This window comes from Aotus nancymaae, unplaced genomic scaffold (assembly GCF_030222135.1).
Source record: "Aotus nancymaae isolate 86718 unplaced genomic scaffold, 86718_ANA_hifiasm-v0.15.2.pri h1tg000025l, whole genome shotgun sequence".
In the NCBI taxonomy this organism is placed as follows: domain Eukaryota; kingdom Metazoa; phylum Chordata; class Mammalia; order Primates; family Aotidae; genus Aotus; species Aotus nancymaae.
The window spans coordinates 27666927-27687529 of record NW_026988438.1 but is presented as its reverse complement, the minus strand read 5'-3'; the positions used below and the strand labels follow the sequence as shown (position 1 = coordinate 27687529).

The following is a 20603-nucleotide window of genomic DNA, read 5'->3' as shown; positions in this document are numbered from 1 at the left end:
CCCACAGAGAAAGTAAAAATAACAACATACAAAAATATTTGCCTCACACGTGGTATTCTATGTTGTCAATAGTAAAGACATATGAAGAGCTTTTTCAAATTTATTAAAGAAAATCCAAATAGATACCAAAGGGTTATGAACAGATATACAAAGTTACACTGATATTTCCCAAAACTTGTAAATCAGGTTTTCATCTGGGATGGAATTCACGCATGAACCAATTAGACAATTCATTGAAATTTTCTGGGCCAATAAGTGATCTTTAATGCTTTACAAAACATGTCTTGGCAAACTGCCCAGAAGTCATTTGACCATATATGTGAGGATTTATTTTTGAGCTATTTTACCAATTAATCTTCTTGCCAGTACCATATTGTTTTAATAATTGTAGCTTTGTAGTAAGTTTGGAAACCAGGAAGTATGATGCTTCCAGCTTTGTTCTTTTTCATGATCATTTTGGCGATTCAGGGTCCCTTTAGATTCCATGTGACTTTTAGAATAAGCTTTTCTATTTCTGCAAAAATGTCATTCAGGTTTTGACAGGGATTGCACTGAATCTATTGATCACTGAGTAGTATTGACATGTTAACAATATTAAGTTTTCCAATCCAAGAACATAGGATGTGTCTTCATTTATTTATGTCTTCTTTAGTTTCTTTCAGCAATGTTGTAGATTCCATTGTACAAGTCTTTTACCTTCTTAAGTTAATTTCTAAGAGTTTTAAAAGTTCTATTGTAGTTGAAATTGTTTTTGTAAATTCTTTTTCAGATTATTAGTTGTTAGCATGTAGAACCACAATTGATTTTTATGTGTTGATTTTGTATCCTGTAACTTTGCAGAATTTATCAGTTCTAACAGTTTTTTTTTTAATGTGGACTCTGTAGGGTTTTCTACATTTGAGATCATATCATCTGCAAACAGACATAATTTAATTCTGCCTTTCCAATTTAGATGCCTTCTATTTCTTTTTTTTTTTTCTTTTTTAAATTTGAGACAGGGTCTCGCTCTGTCACCCAGGCTGGAGCGCAGTGGGGCAGTCATGGCTCACTGCAGCATTGACCTCCTGGGTTTAAGTGATTCTTCCACCTCAGCCTCCTGAACAGCTGAATAGCTGAATAGCCGGGACCACAGGCACATGCCACCATGCCCAGCTAATTTTCGTATTCTTTGTAAAGACAGAGTTTCACCATGATGCTTTCTGTTTATCTTGCTTGTTATCTGGCAAGAACTTCCAGTACTATGTTAAATAGAAGTGGCAAAAGTGAACATCCTTGCCTTGAAAAGCTTTAAGTCTTTCACTATTGAGTATAATGTTTGGTGTGGGTTTTTCATATATGGCTCTGATTTTATTGAGGTAGTTTCCTTCTATTCCTAGTTTGTTGAATGTTTTTAGCTTGAAAGGGTGTTGAATTTTGTCTAGTGCTGTTTCTGCATCACTTAAGGTGATTATGTGTTTTTTCTCCTTAATTCTATTAATGTGATATATCAAATTTATTGATTTTCATATGCTGAACCATTCTTACACTCCAGGAATAAATTTCATTTGGTCATAGTGTACAATCCTATTAATAAGGTATTAAATTCATTTTGCTAGTATTTTGTTGAGAATTTTTGCAATAATGTTGATATTGGGTTGTAGGTTTTTTAGCTGGTAGTGTCTTTGACTTTGGTATCAGGTTACTGCAGGCTTCAGGATGACTTAGCAAGTTTTCCCTTCTCTTCAACTTTTTAGAAATGGTTGAAAAGGATTGTTGTTTGTTCTTTAAGTGTTTGGTAAAATTCACCAGTGAAGATATTAGATTTAGTGGTTTTTTTTTGTTGGGAGATTTTTTGATTACTGATTCAATCCTACTAGTTATAAAACTAATCATATTTTTTATTTCTCCATGATTTAGTCTTGGTAGTTTTGGTGTTTTTCATTTCTATTTTGTCTAGGTTTTTCATTTCATCTAGATTATCTTTTTATTTTTTCATCTAGGTTATCTAATTTTTAGAATTATTGGATACAATGAGTTCTAAATTTCTCTTCAAAGAATCAGTATGTTGTTATGTTCAATTATTTGTTCTTCATTTTAAAGTTCAACTTCCTTGTAGTTCCAGTAAACAACCTTCTTCACCGGTTCTAATCAGTAGTTCACATCTGTTCCCCTGGCCTCCAGCTCCATCCTGACTCATTCTGGTCACCTGCTCCAGTCACCTGCTCTGGTCACCTTCTTTGACCTAGGTCACCCCCGGCTACCTGTTCTGACCTGCTGGTAACCGTCCTTCCTGCAAAACCACCCACCCTGCCACTCTGGCTCAGACCCCAATAGCCAATCGGGATTAGTCTAGCTTGTGCAGTCTAGCCAATAGGGGAATGACACAGCAGTAGAGGCGACCCTGGTCAGGCATAAATATACCCCTTTTCCCCACTTGTCCAAATGTGTGGTCACCATTGTTCCATCCATGGGCCACACCCTTCTATAGAAGAAAACTACCTTGCTAAGAGGATTTATCTTTGAGTGTTATTTATTTTGCAGCATTGAAATTTTACTTATAACAATTCTGGGGGCTTTTCCGGGATTCACCGTTCTCCTCCGGGTGGTCTCGGACCCTCTCTTGTGAGGAGTCATGTCCTGCTGCTTCATTTTATGGCAGCCTCTTGGGCAAGGGATGGAGACCTACCCAATGTGACGAACAAGCCCAGCCTCTCAGCAACACGGGAAAAAAAAAAAGGCCTACAAAACTGCAGCAACTAAGCAACTCTGTGTACAGACCAAGGAAAAGATGTTGAGGGAGCTGGTAAAGTATTTTCTTGGTGGTAGGGACCAAGATAAAAAAAAGCCGTGGGAGTGGCAGTAAACTATTCCTTGGTCAGAGTATATCAAGGCAAGAAAAGCTGCAGGGGGGAGGTGAAGTATTCTTGGTTGGGGTGGCTTGGAGGTTAAAAAGAGGTGAGACATCTCCACTGGGGGGGACTGAACCTCACACAAACCTCCAATAGTAGGGGAGGCAAGAAATTTCCAATAAGGGAAATTGGGCCTCACCCTAAAAGATGAGAAATGTCCAGTAGGGGAAATTAGGCCTCACCCCAAGAGGCGAGAAATTTCCAGTAGGGGAAACTGGACCTCACCCCAAGACTAGGAAGATGGGGAATACCCCAAGCAAGACAGGGAGCAAGAAGGACAAAGATGGTAACAAGGATATTCCCCTTGATAGCCCCCTAGGTCTCATGTTAAAACACTGGAAGGATAGTGAAAGAACTAAATATAAGAAAAAGCAAGAGATGATAAAATATTGCTGTTTCATTTGGACTCAAGGACCCATCCTCAAACCCTCAATCATCTGGCCAAAGCTTGGGTCAAATGAAGATGTAAGCTTCTAATCCAATATGTTAATAATAAAAGTCCAGTGTCTCAAGAAGAACTGGACTATGCTCTTTGTTGGAGGCAGAGACTTGTCCTCCTTTTTTCCTTTAAAAACAAATAGGGAAGAATCCAATCTGGCACCTCAGAATGAAAAGTCACAGAAGCCAGTTCCCATGTCTAAAGAGTCCAGTGCACGGGATCCCCTAGGTTATCTTCCCCGACTCAGTGTCCCCAATCCTCCTCCTCTTCAAGCAGCCGCTGCCACTTCAGATCCCATTCGGAATTCTTCCCCTGCTTATGTTATCCCTCCTCCTTATAACCCTGACTCTTGGGAATTACTATCCCATGAGCCTGTTCCATCCCAACCTAAATACCCCTCTAACAGGACTCCAGCATGAGGTAGAACAATGTAAAAAAGATACTCAGAATTTCCCACTTCCCTCCACACCTAAAGAGTCAGCCCCGACTCTCTTCCCTTTGAAAGAGGTACCACCAGGTTGGGGGGCGGTGGGCATTGGCTTTGTAAATGCTCTGTTAACCAGTTCAGAAGTCCAGAATTTTAAAAAGGAGCTTAAGCCATTACTAGATGACCCTAACAGAGTGGCAGATCAAATTGACCAGTTCTTAGGACCTTAGTTATACACTTGGGTTGAGTTAATGTCCATCTTGGGCATCCTCTTTTTAGGGGAAGAAAGGAGTATGATTCGTAAGGCTGCTATGGCAGTTTGGGAGCTGACTCTGAAATTCTTTTGTGATTTGATATTTGCTGATTTCTCTTTGTGCTCTTTCTGTTGTACCCTCCTGCCTATGAACCCTTCTGTTTTTCATTTTATTCTTCTGCCCCCTACCTCCAAGATACCAGAGATTCATTCTTGAAGCCAGCCAAGCAGCCTTGGTGTTGGCCCAATTGTGGTGGGGCAGCTGAACTTGGTCCTTAGTCTGTGCTACTGGACAGGTTTTAAACCTTTCAGAATGGAAAAACTAAAAAAAGAGTAGACTTCCTCCTGCTTGTATTGACCACCCTTCACAGTGTAAACTTGACACCATTGTTTTGCTGCTAAGGTGTATTTTTACTAGCTCTTATCTTACTAATGATCTTTCAACACTGGGGAGATGGGGAAAGGAAAACAGTAGTAGAAGTGAAAGATCACATTCTAATACGTGTCTAGATTAGAGAGTACATTGCAAAATCTTTTTTTCCTACCCAAAATACTAGTCTTCAAGGAACTCTCGTGGTGAAGTGAGCCTGCAGATGTGCATGTCGACAGTCTTCTGCAGCGCAGTAGATCAGAAGCCCCTTGGTCATGTCCTGAAACCAGCTGTTAAAATTACTTCAAGGGCCAGGCATGGTGGCTTGTGGCTGTAGTCCTAGGTATTTGCAGAGCTTAGGTGGGAGGCCTGCATGACCCCAGGAGGTGGAGGCTATGGTGAGCTATGATCGTGCCACTGCACTCCAGCCTGGGTGACAGAGTACGCCCCTATCTCGAAAAAAGAAAAATTATTTCTAACCATCAATAGTTGGTAACCAGTAGGATCAGAGGTAAAAATGGCAGACAATGTGCTTTATTTTAGGCTTGCAGGTACAAAAGACTGAGGGAGGAAGGGCAGATACCAAACTTAATTGGTATTCTGGGGAAAACGTTTGGCAACTCAGTTGACATTTCTCCTTCTCTTCCTTACTACCAGCTTTGATTTTGTTCAGGAATCCTACAGGAGGTTGGTTAGAGAGTGGAGGCCTCTTCACTCCTCTCTGGAGGTGAATCTTCACTTGTTTTAAGCCAGTCATAGTAATTCTGTTCCCCTTTCCACTGATTGTTTTAAGCAATGGACCTGCAATGCAATTTTAGCTAATGAGGTCTGAGGAGAGGTCTGATAAGGTGGCTTTTAGGGTAAGGTTGTCTTTGCTCTTTTTTTTTTTTTTTTTTTTTGAGACGGAGTTTCGCTCGTTACCCAGGCTGGAGTGCAATGGCGCGATCTCGGCTCACCGCAACCTCCGCCTCCTGGGTTTAGGCAATTCTCCTGCCTCAGCCTCCTGAGTAGCTGGGATTACAGGCACGCGCCACCATGCCCAGCTAATTTTTTGTATTAGTAGAGACGGGGTTTCACCATGTTGACCAGGATGGTCTCGATCTCTTGACCTGGTGATCCACCCGCCTCGGCCTCCCAAAGTGCTGGGATTACAGGCTTGAGCCACCGCGCCCGGCCTGTCTTTGCTCTTAATAAATGATGCTTGGGAGTGTCAAAGATCCCCTTTCTGCCTCTGGATGTTGTTACCTGCATGTGGTAGCTGAATCTGCGGCAGCCATGATGGAAACATGAGGGGCAGTAGCTAAACCCCAGAGGATGGCAGAGGACAGAAGGAGACCCCTGGGTCCTTGGGGATGTGATAGAGACATTTGATGAACCAGTCCTGGTGCTGCTGCCCTTCCATACTTCTTATTCTAGGGGAGAGTACATTCTTAATTATTGAAGTGATTTTGAGTTGTGTCTTCTATAACTCATAGATTGATGTGATTCCTTACATTTATATAGTGCTGTGCAGATCTCCCACTGCCCCCATATATTGCCCAGTTGATTCTCACAGATACCCTATGGGGCCATGCAAGACAATGTAAGATAAGGAAATTGAGGCTCAGAAGGAGGGTGTGGCACTACAACCAAATGGTCTGATTTCTAGTCCAGAGTTTTTCATCAAACCTCTTGAATTTAGGTGTGATGGCAATAGTGGGAATAGTGGGAGTGGGAGAATCTCTTGGAAACCCTTGAAGAATCTCTTGGTAAAGAAGAGGATAGGAAGCTGCTGGAAACAAATTTCTCTGATGTCCCATTGGCCTCAAATCAGCTCAGATGGATTTTTGGGGAATGTTTTTTCTATTTATTTATTTAATAATTAAAAAAAAAATACAGATGGAGCCTTGCTATGTTGATGGGGGTGAGGAGGTGTTTTTCCTTGGCTGGTCCCTCCCCTCTCCTTCCTTTTCCTTCCCTTCTCTTCTATTCTTTTTTTCGAGACTCTGTCTGTCACCCAGGCTGGAGTGCAGTGGTATGATCTCTGGTCACTGCAACCTCCACCTCCCAGGTTCAAGTGATTCTCGTGCCTCAGGCTTTCAAGTAGCGAGAACAACCACCCTGAGCTAATTTTTGTATTTTTAGCAGAGATGGTGTTTCAGCACGTTGGCCAGGCTGGTCTCGAACTCCTGACCTCAAGTGATCTAAGGCTGGTTACTTCTTTAGCCCTCCTCAGTGTGTGCCACGTGAAAGTTAACAACTGGCGTAGCTTAGCCTCCAGGGTTTACTGCTTTCAAAACCATAGGAGTTTTCTGATTCACAAAACTGCCTTTATTTCAGGCTCAATGAAAGGTGGAAATTTTTTTTTAGGGCCCGGCCTTATTGGATTATGTTAGATTTTTACCATTAACACTTGAACTTCCTGTGTCTTCTGAGGTGGATTTGATAGAACGTGGTTTACTGACTTTGATTCAGACCAGTCCTTTTTCAGATCCCTTTCTCCCCACTCCTCCATGCTGCTTCCCACGCCCACCTTGGCCTTGAAGCAGGAGTGGCGGGGAATAAACCTCTTGAACACCAGACTGAGGAAGGAAGTGGCTTTTTATTCAGCCAGGAGCTGTGGGGGGCTACAGCCTCATTCACCAAGCTCCCTGAGAAGCAGCTTCTTTCCCCTTTTATAGGTTTACAGTGCTAAAGGTGACACTGAGGTGGAACTATGTCATTGTTCATTTGCTGGACGTCAGACCTTACAATCTTTTAGCTTCACTGATTTGCTAATTCATATGCAGCCTGAGCAGGGACCAGCTGGGGAGGGAGCTTACAGAGACAAGACAAAAGCAACAAGCTGTTTGTTCGCAGAGGTGTTTCCAGGAGGTAGTCTGGTCCGTGGAGACGTGGGGACGTGAACCAGTGCCGGGCTCCAGCCAGCAGAGATAACATTCATTTGCAGCTCTTTCAAGGTTAACAGATAGCAGAGATCCTGGGAACTAAAAAGGGAGTTATTTTCCCAGCTCTGTGGTATTTTATTTCATTTTTTTTCCTTCTTCAACCTCTTTCCCATCTGGAAGCAGGGAGAGAGGAGATGAAATTGAAGGAGGTGAAGGGATCTCCCCTCAGCCTCAGATCTTCTTGCTATTCCTCTCATTGTGTCCTTCTGTCTGATTTTACCACATTTTCTGGACCCTGCCTCTGCATTCTCACTGATTGTTATCTTCTGTTTTTCTCTCCCTGCCATCTTTCTCTCTCACTTCCCTCTTTTTCTTATTCCAATAACCTTTCCTTCCTTCTAGTACCAGTCTCACATTTGTGTGAAAGTTAGTTATACAAATTGGGTAATTTTTGTCATACTCATGTAAAAGAGAATCAAGGGGTGGGGGAGAAGAGCACTTGGGGTCATAGGACTTGCTCCAAGAATTAAATTTTCCAGAAGCCCAGCTGCTAAAATTGACTGCTTAACTCTAAAATCAGTTTTGCCTGGTAGCCGCTGAAACACCTGCCCTGGTTCTGCGACTAGTTTTAACTACTGCAGTCACTCACCTATCAGAGCTTGCTGGCTCCCAAAAGCTTCTTTAGTGCCAATGAACTTGCTTGCTTTCTTTTTTTCTCTCTTTTTCTTTCTCCCTCTTTCTTTCTCTCTCTTTCTCCCTCCCTCCTTCTCTTTCTCTCTCACTCTCTTTCTCCCTTTCTTCTTCCCTCCCTCCTTCCTTTTACTTTCTCCCTTTCTCTCTCACTCTCTGTCTTTCTCCCTCCCTCCCTCTTTTTCTTTCTCCCTCTCTCTTTCTCTCTCACTCTCTGTCTCTCTCTCTTTCTCCCTCCCTCCCTCCCTTCCTCTCTCTGTTTCTTTCCCTCCCTCTTTCTTTCTTTTCTTTTCTTTCCTTTCGTTCCAGCAATGGAGTCTTACTCTGTCATCCAGCCTGGAGTGCAGTGGTGCAATCTTGGCTCACTACAACCTCCACCTCCGGGGTTCAAGCGATTCTCCTGCCTCATCCTCCCAAGTAGCTGGGACTACAAGTGCACACTGACACACCTGGCTAATTTTTTGTATTTTTAGTAGAGACAGGGTTTCACTGTGTTGCCCAGGCTGGTCTCAAACTCCTGAGCTCAGGCAATCTGCCTCCCTCAGCCTCCCAAAGTGCTAGGATAACAGGCATGAGCCACTGTTCCCCCCCGAGCTTTCTTTCAAACACTACATAACAATTATCTTTCTTATTTATTTATTTAAAAAAAATAGAGACAGGGTCTCTCTATGTTGCCCAGGCCAGTCTCAAACTCTTGGGTTCAAGGGATTCTCCTGCCTCAGTCTCCCAAAGTGCTGGGATTACATGCATGAGACACCACGCCTGGCCAACATTTCTCTTTTTGATAAAACTTTGAACTTTCTTTTTGCTCATCTCACAAACCAAAGATCATCTGGCCTGTGTGTATGACCTGAATTATAATTATTGTTTCCTTAATAAAACATTTTAACCTTAGAGATTCATATTTATTATTCTCTCTAAATATTTGACTGAAATATATTTGGTGTCAGAAGTATGGATCCAAAGCTGCCTCATCTAGGGGAAAATCTCAGCGCCTGGAACTATGATGAGAGGTGCCCATCGTTGAACCCCTGGAGCCTCCTGCTTCCCTGAGTTGCCTCTTTTCCCTTTGGTGAGTCTCTCTTCAACCAAACTTCTGACTTTGGTCAAATTCCAAATTTTATTTGGAATTTGATTGAGGAGGAACCTTCCTCACTTTTTTCCGAGAGCCATCTTACCCCCACTGGGAGCTCTCCTGCTGGGAAGGGTCATCATCTTCCTGTGGATCTCAGCTGGGAGGTTTAGGTGTAGGGATTTCCCCTCATTTGGAGAAGGTGGCTTATTTTCCTTCTTGTTAAGTACATATTTTATTTTCTGTCTGTGTGACTGGTGTATTCAGTCCTTGTGTTTTAATTTGCTTTTGTGCATTTGGCAATAAAGTGAATCATCTAGATTAATTTAGCTACAAATGGGCAATCAAAGTTCCACAGCATGACAAAATATTATCTGGGACTCCAGCTGGTAACATGTTGAAACATTATGGGATTATTCAAACAGTCTATTATTCTTCAAACTAAACTAAGATATTGGCAATAAAATCATACACTTTAAATAATACTCATATCTCAATTGAAATCTTGAGGCTCAAAAAAATTTTTCAGGACTCTTAATATTACCTTTTTATAAAACACTCAAACAAAACTGGCTGAGACTCTTCTCAAGATCTTTTCCTACAATTCCTTCTGTTTATCCATCTCTAAACTAAACTATTTCTTCTAAAACTCCTCAGCTATTCTGACATACTAACTACTTTAGTAACAACACAAGAAAACCAACAGATTCCAAAGTAAATCATTTTGCCCTTTGTGCTATTTCTTAAGAACAAAAGATGAAATTCCCATATAAAAGACACCTTCCCTATACTAAAAGGAATGGCAACATTTTAATGTCAACCTAACAGTGGGTGGCACATCTCACACACACGTGTGAACACCCAATCATTGTGAACTACAAAAGGATGGAGGAATGGCAACATTCTCATCTTCAAGGACAAATAATATACTGTGCATACTCTTACCTTTTGGGCCTCCTCGTATAACTTAGTCAGATTTTCAGAGCTAATTGTTATTTGTCCAATCTGGTAATTGACTTAAACTGATCTACCCAAAATTTGGTTCTCCAACTTCATATTATTTCCTATTTAAAAAGTCTTAAAGTTTAACCTTATGCTATTTTTTTCAGAAAAATAATTTGAATCCAATTATCTTTCATAAATTTGTAAGTTCATGTATATATATAATTTTCTATTTTTAATTTTTGTGGGTACATAATGGGTGTAAATATTTATGGGGTACATGTTTTGATACAGACTGTATAACTTAATAATTACATCATGGAGAATGGGGTACCCATCCCCATAAGCATTTATCCTTTGTGTTACAAAGAATCCACAATTATATTCTTTTAGTTATTTTAAAATGTACAAATAAATTATTATTGACTATGCTGACTGTGTTATACTATCCTATCAAATGGTAGGTGTTATTCATTCTTTCTATTTTTAAAATATTTTTTATTTTTCTTACCCATTAACTATCTCCACCTTCCCCCACCCCCTCACTGTGCTTCCCAGCCTCTGATAACCTTCCCTACTCTCTATATCCATGAGTTCAATTGCTTTGATTTTTAGATCCCACAAATAAGTAAGAACATACAATATTTGTCTTTCTGTGCCTGGCTTACTTCACTTAATATAATGGTCTCCAGTTCCATCTATGTTGTTGCAAATGACAGGATCTCATTCTTTCTTTATGGCCAAATAATACTCCATTGTGTATGTGTACCACATTTTTCTTTATGCATTCATCTGTTGATGGACACTTAGGTTGCTTCCAACTCTTGGCTATTGCAAACAAACATATGAGTGCAGACATCTCCTTGTTATGCTGATTTCATTTCTTTTGGGTATATACCCTGCAGTGGGATTGCTGGATTATATGGTAGTTCTATTTTTAGTTTCTTAAAGAACCTCCAAAGTGTTTTCCATAGTGGCTATATTAATTTACATTCCTTCCAACAGTTTATGAGGGCTCCCTTTTTTCCCACATCCTTGCTAACATTTATTATTGTCTGTCTTTTGAGTATAAGCCATTTAACTGGGGTGAGATGATATCTCATTGTAGCTTTGATTGCGTTTCTCTGATGATCATATGTCTGTTTGCCATTTGCATGTCTTCTTTTTAGAAATGTCTATTCAAATCTTTCACCCATTTTTAATTGGATTAGATTTTTTCCTGTAGAGTTGTTTGAATTCCTTATAAATTCTGCTTCTTAATCCCTTGTGAAAAGGGTAGTTTGCAAATATTTTCTCTTTCTGTAGGTTGTCTCTTTACTTTGTTGATTATTTCCTTCTCTGTGCAGAAGTTTTTTTAAACTTAAGGTGTTCCCAGTTCTCTATTTTTGCTTTGGTTGCCTGTGCTTATGGGTGTTACTCAAAAAATTTTTGCCCAGTGTCCTAGGTATTTTCCCCAATGTTTTGTGTAGTAGTTTCATAGTTTGAGGTCTTAGATTTAAGTCTTTAATCCATTTTAATTTGATTTTTGTATATGGCAAGAGACAGGGGTCTAGTTTCATTCTTCTGCATATGGATATTCAATTTACCGAACACCATTTATTGAAGAGATGGTCTTTTCCCCAACATATGTTTTTGGCACCTTTGTTGAAAATGAGTTCACTGCGTACAAATTTATTTCTGGGTTCTCTATTCTGTCCCATTGGTCCATGTGTTTGTTTTCTGTGCCAGTACCATGATGTTTTGGTTACTATAGCTCTGTAGTTTAATTTGAAGTCAGGTAATGTGATTTCTCCAGCTTTATTCTTCTTGCTTAGGACATCTTTGGCTATTGTGGTCTTTTGTGGTTCCAATAAATTGTAAGATTGTTTTTCTATCTCTGTAAAAAATTTCATTGGTATTTTGATAGGGATTGCACTGACTCTGCAGAATGCTTTGGGTAATATGAACATTTAAATGCTATTGATTCTTCCAATTCATGAACATGGAATATCTTTCCATCTTTTTCTGTCCTCTTTAATTTCTTGCATCATGTTTTATAGTTTTCTTTTTCTTTTTTGAGACAAAGTCACCCAGTCTGGAGTACAGTGGCACAATCTTGGCTCACTGCAGCCTCTGCCTCCTAGGTTCGAGTGATTCTTCTGCTTTAGCCTCTCAAGTAGCTGGACTACAGGCGTGCACCACCACACCCACTAATTTTTGTATTTTTAGTAGAGACGGAGTTTTACCATGTTGGCCAGGCTGATCTCAAACCCCTGACCTCAGGAGCCCTGGCCTCCCAAAGGGCTGGGATTACAGGCATGAGCCACTGCACCTGGCCTACAGTTTTCATTATAGAGAACTTTTGCTTCTTTGGCTAAGTTAATTCCCAGGTATTTAATTTTATATGTGGCTATTATAAATGGAATTACTTTTTAAATTTATTTTTCAGAGTGTATACTGTTGGCATATAGAAATCCTACTCATTTTTGTATGTTGATTTTGTATCTTACAACTTTACTGAATGTATCAGTTCTAATAGTTTTTCAGTGGGTGCTTTAGGTTTTTCCAAATATAAGGTCATATCATCTGCAAACAAGGGTAATTTGACTTCTTTCTTTCTGATTTGGATATCTTTTTCTTTCTTTCTCTCATCTGGTTGCTCTATCTAGGACTTTTGGTACTATGTTGAATAACAGTGGTGGAAGTGGGCATCCTTGCTGTTTTTCAGATATTAGAGGAAAGGCTTTCTGCTTTTCCCCATTCAGTATGGGTCTGCCATATATGGCTTTAATTGTGTGGAGATGTGTTACTTCTCTGCCTAGTTTTTTGAGGGTTTTTATCATGAAGGGATGTTGAATTTTATCAAATGCTTTTTTAGCATGAATTGAAATGATCATATGGTTCTCGTCCTTCATTCTGTAGATATGATGAATGACATTGATTGATTTGCATTATGTTGAACCATCCTTGCATCCTAGGGATGAATCTCACTTGGTCATGATGAATCATCTTTCAATGTGTTCTTGAATTTGGTTTGCTGGTATTTTGTTGAGGATTTTTACATCAATATGCATCAGGGATATTGGCCTGTAGTTTTCTTTTTTTGATGTGTCTTTGTCTGGTTTTGGTATCAGGGTACTGGCCTCATAGAATGAGTCTGGAAGTATTTCCTCCTCCTCTATTTTTTGGAATACTTTGAGTAGGATTGGTATTATTTCTTCTTTAAATGTTTGGTAGAATTCAGCAGTGAAGCCATTGGGTCTCAGGCTTTTCCTTACTGGGAGACTTTTTATTGTGGCTTTAATCTCATTACTTGTTATTGGTCTGTTCAGGTTTTGGAGTTCTTCATGGTTCAATCTTGATAGATTGTATGTGTCTAGTAATTTGTCCATTTCTTCTAGGTTTTCCTACTTACTGGCACATATAGTTGCTCACAGTAGCCACTAATGATCTTCTGAATTTCTGCAGAATTAGTTGTAATGTCTCATTTATCCTCTCTGATTTTATTTATCTGGGTCTGCTCTTTTTTTCTTAATCTAGCTAAAGGTTTTTCAATTTCATTTATCTTTTTGAAAAACCAACTTTTCATTTTATTGATCATTTGTATTGTTTTCTTCATTTTAAAATCATTTATTTCTCCTCTAATCTTTATTATTTCTTTTCTTCTACTAATTTTGGGGTTGGTTTGCTCCTGTTTTTCTAGTTCTTTAAGCTGCAGCATTAGGTTTCTTATTTGAAATTTTTCTACTTTTCTGATGTAGGCACTTATTATTGTAAACTTCCATCTTAGTACTTCTTTTGCTGTATCCTATAGGTTTTTGTATGCTGTGTTTCCATTTTCATTTGTTTAAAACATTTTTTCAATTTTCTTAATTTCTTCATTGACCCACTGGTCATTCAGGAGCATATTGCTTAATTTTCATGTATTCATCTGTTTCCAAAATTCAGAGAAGATTTTTTTTTCAATTTTTTGAAATATTTTAAGACTTGTTTCATGGCTTAACATATGGTCTACCCTTGAAAATAATCATATGTTAAGGAGAATGTGTATTCTGCAGCTGTTCGGTGAAATGTTGTGTAGCTATCTGTTAGGTTCATTTGTCTGTAATGTAGATAAAGTACAGGGTTTCTTTGTTGGCTTTCTGTCTGGTTGATCTGTCTAATGCTAAAAGTGGGGTTTTGAAGTCTCCAGCTGTTATTTTTGGGTAATCTATCTCTCTCTTTAGCTCTAATATTTGCTTCATATATTTGGGTACTCCAGTGTGGGGTACATATATATTTACAAATGTTATATCCTCTTGTTGAATTTACTCCTTTACCATTATATAATGACCTTCTTTTACTTTTAAAATAGTTTTTGTTTTGAAATATAGTTTGTCTAACATAGACAAAATAGTATAGCTATTCCTGTTTTTTTTGGTTTCCACTGGCATGGAATATCTTTTTCGATATCTTTATTTTCAGTCTTTGTGTGTCTTTACAGGTGAAAACTATTTCCTGTAGGCAACAGATCAATGTATCTTGATTTTTGAATCCATTCAGCCACTCTATATCTTTTGATTGGAGAGTTTGGTAATTTACATTTAATATTACTTTTTCTAATTCTTTTCCAGTAGTCATAAAATGTTATGATTGATAAGTGAGGACTTACTCCTGCCATTGTTGTTGTTTGTTTTCTGGTTGTTTTGTGATCTTTTTCTTCCTTCCTTCTTTCCTTTCTTGTATTACTCCTAGCAGGTATCTTCAGTCTTTGGGAGTTAGAATATTAAATGCCTTGAGGTAGTCTTTTTTGTTTTTTGAGGCAGAGTTTTACTTTTTTGCCCAGATTGGCAACCTCCCCCTACCAGATTCAAGCTATTCTCCTGCCTCAGCCTACTGAGTAACTGGGATTACAGGAACCTGCCACCACACCCACTAATTTTTTTTGTATTTTTAGTAGAGATAGGGTTTCACTATGTTGGCCAGGCTGGAATGGAACTCCTGACCTCAGGTGATCCACCCACCATGGCCTCCCAAAGTGCTAAGATTACAAGCATGAACCACTGTGCCTGGCTGAGGTAGTCTTCTTTGAGTTAAATCTACCTGTTCTGTAACCTTCTTGTACTTGGATATTGTTATCTTTCTCTAGGTTTGGGAAGTCCTTTGTTATTATCCCTTTGAATAAACTTTCTACTCCTATCTCTCTCTCTCTCTCTTCTTTAAGGACAATAACTTACATTTACTCTTTTGAGGCCATTTTCTAGATTCTGTAGGTGTGCTTCATTGTTTTTTAGTGTCACTGACTGTATTTTCAAATAGCCTGTCTTAAAGCTCACTAATTCTTTCTTCTGCTTGATCAATTATGCTATAAAAAAGACTGATAAATTCTTCTGTATGCCAATTGCATTTTTCAGCTCCAGAATTTATGCTTAATCTTTTTTATTTATTTTAATCTCTTTGTAATGTTTATCTGATAGAATTCTGAATTCCTTCTGTTTTCTTGAATTTCTTTGTGTTTCCTCAACATAGCCATTTTGAATTCTCTGTCCAAAAGGTCACATATCTATTTTTCTCCAGATAGGTCCTTGGTGCCTTATTTAGTTCTTTTGGTGAGTTTATATTTTCCTGGATGGTGTTGATGCTTATAGATATTCTTTAGTGTTTGAGCATTTAAGAATTGGGTATTTATTATAGTGTTTATAGTCTGGACTTGTTTGTACCCATCCTTTTTGGGAAGGCTTTCCAGGTATTTGAAGGGACTTGGGTATTGTGATCCAAAGCTTAATCTGCTTTAGGGGCAACTCAAGCACAGTAATCCTGTGGTTCTTGAAGACTTGTAGAGGCACCACCTTGTTAGACTTGGGAAAGATCCAGGATATTTCTCTGGATTACCAGGCAGAGACTCTTATTCTCTTCCCTTAATTTTTCCCAAACAAATGAAGTCTCTCTCTCTGTTCTAGGCCACCTGAAGCTGGAGGTAGTGTGACACAAGCACCCCTGTGGCCACCACCACTGTGACTGCAGTGGGTCAGACCTGAAGCCAGGACAGCACTGGGTCTCACCCAAGGCCTGCTATAACCACCGCTTGCCTACTTACCTGTGTTCACTCAAGACCCTGGAACTCTACAGTCAGCATGTAGCAAAGCCAGCCAGGCCTATGTCCTTCCCTTCAGAGCAATGCATTCCCCCAGGTTCTGGGGAGTGCTGGCTGGGAGACAGGGACTACAGTAAAAAACCTCAGAAGTCTACTTGGTGTTCTAGTGTGCTGTGGCTGAGCTGCACCAAACCACAAGATGCAGTCCTTTCCACTATTTCCTCCTCTTTCCAAAGGCAGAGGGGCCTTACCTTGGGGCCACCACCACTACAGGTCCATGGGGAGTACTGCCAGACTACTGCTGATGTTCCCTTAAGGCCCAAGGGCTCTTAAGTCAGCTGGTGGTGAATCTGCCTGGCCTGGGACCCACCCTTCAGGGCAGTGGGCTCTCCTTTGACCCAGGGCAGGTGCAGAAATACCATCCAAGAGCCAAGTCTTGGAATTGGGGACCCCAAGAGCCTGCTTTGGGTTCTACTCACCTGTGGCTAAGCTGGTACCTAAGGTGCAAGACAGAGTCCCTTTACTTCCTTCTGCTTTTCTCAAGCATAAAGACTCTTGCTCCATAGCAACCACACCTGGAATGTGCTCAGTCTCACGTGAAGCCAGTAGTCTGAGTCTCACTGAAGGCCCTCAATGTAGTACCTGTGTATCACTGCTGGTTGTTCAGTACCCAAGGGCTCTTCAGTTAGCAGATGATGAATCCTGCCAGAACTAGGTCCTTCTCTTCAAGGCAGCCGGTTCCCTACTGGCCCACATTGTGTGTAAAAACACCATCTTGGAACTAGGGCCTGGAATGGTGGGGGACCCATGACTCTGACCAGTGCCCTATCCTGCTGTGGGTGAGCTGGTATCCAGGATGCAAGACAAAGTCCTTTCCATTCTTCCTTCTCCTCTCCTAAAGTGGAAGGAAGGGGTCTCTTTTTGGAGCCACAAGCTGTGCAGCCTGGACTAAGGTGAGAGTTGATGCCAGCACCCCCACAACTGCCCTGGCTGGTAGCTCAGTAAGTCACGTGCCCCACCCCCCAGTCCACTGTCTCTGGGCCAATTTCAGCTCTAGGACTCACCTAGGAGTTGCGATCCTTGTGGCCTGACTACCTTTCAAGTTTACTTACAGCTCCAAAGTACTTTAGCTCACAGTCATGAGGCTTGAGGGAACTCAAGTTCCAGCTGCTGGGATTGGTGATTCCCTGCTTAAGGCTGGTTTAACTGTTTTCTCCATGGGCAGGTGTCAGCTGAGTTTTGTCCAGTTCTCCTTTCTGCCAAAACAAGGCATAAATATACTTAAAATTTTATGAACTTTAAGAAACCAAAAATACTATTAATTGTATTTTTACAATTAATACAAATACAGTTAGTATTTTTACAAAATACTATTATTTGTATTTTTACAATTAATAGTATTTTGTAAAATATATTAATCAAAATATATCTTACAATATATTTTGTACTAATCTATTAATAAAAAAGAATTTAGAAAAAATACTTTTGTATAATCTTGAATAGTAAATTTTAGTCCTATAAAATAATTGGATTTTATAAAAAATGAAAAATGGCAGGACAAAGATTTGGGGGTCAAAAAAATATTTAAACAAGTCAAAGAGCATTTATGAAAAATGGGCCTATGAGAAAAGTTTTATGAATAATCAGTTTGGCTGGGATTAAAAATAAATAGTCGTAAGTGGTTTTCTAAAATTTAAACATTGGTATTGGAGGTGACTGATACAGGACCAGAGTCTGGTCTTCTAAATTTAAAACAAGATTTTCTTGAAGTATTGATCTGCTCCTAATAAAATTATAAGAAGCTTTCATGTTGAACTCTAAAATCGATTTAACAGCTGTCTTCTAAACTGTAGGCAGTTTCTGTTTCCACTGAGATTTATTTAATTTCCCTAGTTTCACATTTAAAAATGCTGTCTTCTTCATTTAAAATAGCAATTTCATTGCTTTTTTTTTTTTGAGACAGGGTTTCACTTTGTTGTCCATACTGGAGTGTAGTTGGATGATCATGTCTCATTGCAGCCTCGACCTACTGGGCTCAAGCGATCCTCCAACCTCAGTCCCTTAGTAGCTAAGACTAAAGGCACATGCAACCACACCAGCTAATTTTTGTATTTTTTGTAGGGACAGGATTTTGCCATGTTGTCCAGGCTGGTCTTTAACTTCTGGGGTCAAGCGATCTTCCCATTTTGGCTTCTCAAAGTGCTTGGATTACAGACACTGCACCAGTCTGATAATATCATTTCTTGAGGTAGAGTTTTACTTTTGAAATTTCTCAGATTCATATCTCAGTGGTTCAAATATGCTATGTTTGCTATTTGATTTGTAGGTCATATATCATTGCATTCAGCTTTTCCTCCTCTTTAGAAAGCCTGGGATGGTAACTCTCTCCTTCAATTTTTTCATCAGTTGCTATACTGAGTACCAGCTCAGCTGGGAGACCCCCACCCAGGCGGCGCTGAAGGCAAATGAGACACAGATTCTCAGATAGAGCAGCAACGTGGATCTATTGAGAGCCGCAGGGGCTTACGGCAATCCAGGTTGAAGGCCCCGAGCAGATTCTCATCCACGTATTTCTTCTTACTTAACAGGTGACCATTATTAGTAAACAGGTGTTCCATATTCACTCATAACTCAAAAAAATTCCACGTAGGCAGCTGTTACCCGCTTACCACTAATTACAAAGTAAAAGGTATTCTCCATAAGGGAGCCATGGGGGCAGGGCAAATGTTTCTCAGCATTGCTGTAAATTTTTTTTGTTCTAACTGCTGGCACAGCTTGACACCAAAATGTTTATCCTGAAGGCCTAGAAATCAATGCTCTTTTTCAATGTAACTTGATTCTGTACTCTTGGCTTTTCTTGATACATCTGAATTTTTATAATCATGACCTGGGACACATCTTCCTGTATCTGATTAAATTCAAATACCTTTTTCATCAGATTAGACTTCCAGGTTATGTAAATGAGCTCCCCAAAGGAGAAACAATCACACTGCAGAAAGTTTTTCTTTAGTTTTTTGGTACCTGGCTTAAGGATGATTATACATTTTATCAACATAATTTCCTGTGTTGATTTTTTTGTTAGATTTTTTTTTTAACCCGAGGTTTAAAATGGTTAAGATAATTTTAACATAATTATTTGTATATCTTTTTAAGCCTTTTTATCACTCTGGTTATATGAACGACTTATTTCACAAGTAGCTTGTGATTCTGTATTGATAAAGTGTTTTGAGCCTTTTAAAAAACTTCTTCAAAATCAAATTCCAATTTAAGTTTTTTAAATGTAGAATTAACTTTGGCATTTTCCAGTTGGACTCCTGGAAAGCATTAAAAGATATCTTTCTTATCTTGGAGAGGTTATGTGGTAAATTTTATAAGAAACATTGTCAAACAATAACTGATAATTGATTTTCTTTTATTTGCATTTATGGGAATGTTGATATGAATGTTTGAAAAATTATATGTTTATATAAGTCTGCTGGGAATGATGGCTCATGCCTATAAATCCCGACACTTTTGGAGGTTGAGGTCAGAGGATTGCTTATAGCCAGGAATTTGTGACCAGCCTGGGCAACAAAGCAAGACCCTATCTATAGTGGGGGAAAAAGAATCCAAGCATGGTGGTACATACCTGTAGTTCCAGCTACTTGAGAGTCTGAGGCAGAAGGATTGCTTGAGCCCAGAAGTTTCAGGCTGCAGTGAGCTATGAACGTGCCACTGCACTCTAGCCTGGGCAATAGAGTGAGACTCCATCTTTAAAAAAAATTCATACAAATCTATTATATTACCAGTCTTACTTATGGTTGTAATCTTAAGACTGTATGCAATAGTAATAAATAAATGTTCTCCTCAATTGTTAACTTCGTCAGATTTTTTAACCATGGCTATTTTAAGGTTTTGTCATTCATGGTTATTGTTTTGAATTTTTTTTTTTTTAAGAAACAGATTCATGTAAAATATTCTAACAAGTACTCTTTTTTTTTTTTTTTTTTGAGACAGAGTCTTGCTCTGTTGCTCAGGCTAGAGTGCAGTGGTGCAATCCTGGATCACTGCGACCTTTGCCTCCCAAGTTCCAGTGATTCTCATGCCTCAGCCTCCTGAGTAGCTGGGACTACAGGAATGCACTATCACTATGGATTTATTTTTTTATTTTTAGGAGAGATGGGGTTTTGCTATGTTGGCCAGGCTGGTCTTGAACTCCTGGTCTCAAATGATCCTCTCGCCTTGGCCTCCCAAATTGCTGGGATTACAGGCATGAGCCATTGTGCCCAACTCTAAAAAGTATTCTTAAATACAGGTTTCTGATAACTTTAAGATCGATGTACAAAATAACAATTTCCAGAACTGTAATAAAAAAATAGGTTCATGAAACTATTAATCAAGATCAGGCAGAACAAAAATTAATTACATGAGTTTAAATAAATAATGAAGACAATGTTTTTATTCTACTTGAAATGTTGTAGGTTTGTTACTCAAATGTTTTCCAGATTTAATAAAATCTTGTCTCTTAAGTGATTTACAATTTACAGCAATTTGATTAAGTATACTTGCATAAACAAAGATAAAAACTTTCTCTTGATTCCTCCATTATTAGAAAACCATTTGT

At 39.3% G+C, this 20603-nt stretch overlaps 1 pseudogene; it reads right to left on the bottom strand.

Moving 5' to 3' along the window:
* Nucleotides 1-9798: 9798 nt before the first annotated feature.
* Nucleotides 9799-9893, bottom strand: LOC135276545 (small nucleolar RNA U13; annotated as a pseudogene).
* Nucleotides 9894-20603: the final 10710 nt, after the last annotated feature.